The following is a 3,452-nucleotide window of genomic DNA, read 5'->3' as shown; positions in this document are numbered from 1 at the left end:
CCCTGGCGGGCTGGGGGGGCCGTGGCAGCCCGGCTCCCGCCGGCGGATGGCGGCACGTAGCGGCAGCAGCCTGGAAGCGCAGAGCGGCCGCGCCCGCCGCCGGCCCGCGCCTCACCGCCCCCCCCGCCCCACCGGCGGCCCGGCCCGCCCCACCCCGCCGGCCCGCCTCCGCGCCCGCCACCTCCCCGCCGCGCCTCAGCTCCTTCCGCTTGCCCGTCCCCTCCGCGCCTCAGCTTCCCCCGCGCCGCGGCGGGCCTGGCCAGGCCGGTGGCTGCCTCTCCGCCCTCAGCAGCTCGAGCATCATTTCACAGCCCCGTTCCCAGACGGTGTCTGGGGTGGAGCATGCGCATGCCAGCGCCCCCCTGCCCTCAGCGCTCGGCCCCGCAGTGACGGCTCGGTAGGACCCAGCTCTGTCAAACGCAGGGCAGTGCCGGGAGCGGAGCTCCCCCACGGCGGGGCACCACCTGCGGGGCCCTGGGACTCTCACGGGGGCTGTCGCTGGCCGGCTGACAAGATCGATACCAATAAAGTTACAAGTTTGACCTACATAAGGTGTGGTTCTTCAGAACCACCTTGGCTGAAATACCGCATGACAGTGCAGTTATTTATTCCGAAATTTATAGACTTCTCTTAACCGGCTGCATAAGGGAACTGAGAAATCCCCTACCAGACACTGATTTTCCAAGTACTCTCAGGAGACATGAGATTCCTACCAATGATACTTCTCGGTACATCTCGGGCTGTATTATAATTGTTCCTTAGTCTTTGCTCATAAATCATAGGGATAGTAAAGCAAAGCAGGCAGTGCTACTTATTAATAAGTTTGCCAGGGACTGGCCTTTTTTTTTCTTTGGATTGTGTTCTCACTAGCTATTATAAATCTAATGTATCTGGACTGGAATTTTCCAAATCAGCCAGAAACCTCAGGCTATTTTCTTTCGTAGTTGTAGGCAAAATCATCTAATTCTTTTCAAGATTAAGATCGTTGTTGTGCAACATTAAAATATTCCATTAACCTTTTTCTTCATTTTAGAAACCCAGGTGCCCTCATGATTGATTCAACAAATTGTAATGTAGCGAAGACACTTGGCTTGATGTAGGGGACCTGCATCCTGCTATCCTCAAGAAAAGTCAGCTACTTGGAGTAACGTTCTCAAACTTTGTTGGCTTTCTCATTGTGCCTATGATTAGTAGCAACTTTTCTCAAATCATGTGTCTCAGAAGACTTGAGACAGATAGTTTGGGACAATTTCAGGATAAGCAGTCTAATTATACAGTGTGCCAGATTGCTTGCATTGAAGCCCTTTTGGATAAGGATTGTTTCTCACTTTATGTTGTCCAGCACATACTAAGACACCAATTTGATTCAAACCTTCTAGTTATTTTAAGCACATATAGTAACTTCCATCCCTGTAAGTACTGAAATACTAACAAACTCCCTTTGGTCGATTAGGAAGAAATCATAATGAATATTCAGTAATCAAAAATAATCATTCAGTAATCAGGATGCAAGTCCTCATACTACTTGCTCTTCATTCAAAAAAGAATGGCCCACAACCTAAACCATAACATTTACTCATGCAGCCTAATGGTGATGCTGAGCCTATAAAAGATTTCCCTGAACTAAATGATAAATAGTTCAAAAGGTCGGAGACTTTTGAAATACATTGAGACTAATGAAAAACTATCAGAAAAGATACTACTACGGATAGGTTTTTGTTAATATTTCTCTTGAAGAAAACAATTTGACTGCAGTGCTATAAACCTTTTGTAATTTCATACTGCAAAGATGTGATAATGCCCATGATTAACTTTACACTAATTCATCTACTTAGTTTACAATCTAACTTAAGTCCTGCAGTTCTAATACTTACACTTGTCATTCTGCAAAAATTTTTTTTTTTTTTTTTTTACAGTGGCTCTTGAAAGTAATTGTATTCTTAGACTTGTTTCCATACCTCTGGTATCTGGTGAGGTTACTATGGCCCTCACTCCTTCATGAGAATAACATTTCCAGTCCCTCACTGGTAATGTGTGGGCCAATTTCTCAGGAGCTTGGCATTTCTCTCAATTTGAAATCTTCAGGGTATCTGTATAGAGTAAAACCAAGAAATGGAGTAATTTCTAAACAAGAAAACTGTACTGAAAATGCAGACCATTTTTCGGGGAAATACTACAAAAGTATTTCAGAGATGTTCTTTAACGTGAACAGAGATGGCCTCAAGAAATGTGCCATGGAAAAAAATCACTTTAATCACAGCTGACGGAAATTTTAAAACACACGTCAAATAAATTGTCTAAATCTCTTTGTCTCTTCTGTAATGTATGCACATACTATTTTTCTTTTTTCATTTGTATTCTTTATTTCCTTAAGAGAAAAAAAAAACAAATGTAAAAGGCTTGAGTATTACAGGCAATATTTGTGCAAGCCAGACAGAATTTGGTTGCCTAAAAATGCCAAGATGATAACAGTACATTTCACTATCTGAGAAATAGCTCTATTGCAGTAATGAAATTCACATCAATCTAAACTCATTTCACATCAGTCCAAAGCAAGATCATTTATTTAAGGATCTTTGGCATAATGTGACACAATAAGAGGTCTGTACCTTAACACTGCAATGTGAACGTGAATATTTAATCTTACAAATCCTTGTCATGCCACATTATTAATACATTCATTAGCAATGATTTTCACAAAGGCCATTGCTCTGTTGAGGTTTTGATATTTTTCCAAATGAAGCAGATTGTTTTTTAGAGGTTGCAAGATGTTTTTATAGTGACCCACTTACAGGTTTTGATGTCTAAATGGAAAAGTTTGGTAAAACAAACACAAAAAGCTCTATCACCAATACCTAGAAAACCTAGAAGGTAAGAAAACATAACAGAAAAGCATCAGCAATAAGGGCAGTAATGCTCATAAAACATTTATTTTCTAAGCAAGCTAGTTCTTTGTTTTCTGTTGAGTTTAATTACTTAAAGTTCAGTTTGAATAAAGTTTTGAATCAGTGAGTGAAAGCCAAAGAGTACAGTCGTACTGTAAAGCCAACACAAAGCCTTTGGTGACCCAACAGCATTAAAACTAATTATATTACTTCAAAGTACTTTTGATTGCAGATAGAATTGTACAATGGTGATACTTGAGCTACAGAAAGTAATTAAACTTTGAAGAATCTTTCAAGCAATATCTTTGTCAAGACAAACCGGATGTAGACAAATATTCATATTTACTGTATTCCCTCTTTCATTTGAAATGGAACAAAACTGTTGCTAAAATTTATTGAGTAGTCTGTATTAAAACAAACAAAAAAAATTAGTTTACCGACTTCACATATAGGTGTAGCCTCACTGAGTTTTCCTGCCTGCTTTTTTGTGGAAGGACTTGTAGCCAATACATTATGGACCTTAACTGACCACAGAGCAATTCCATACTTTGAGTATCTTTGTCTTAG

This window comes from Strix aluco, chromosome 10, assembly GCF_031877795.1.
Source record: "Strix aluco isolate bStrAlu1 chromosome 10, bStrAlu1.hap1, whole genome shotgun sequence".
Taxonomy (NCBI): domain Eukaryota; kingdom Metazoa; phylum Chordata; class Aves; order Strigiformes; family Strigidae; genus Strix; species Strix aluco.
The sequence above is the reverse complement of the archived record's forward strand: the minus strand, read 5'-3'. Positions refer to the sequence as shown.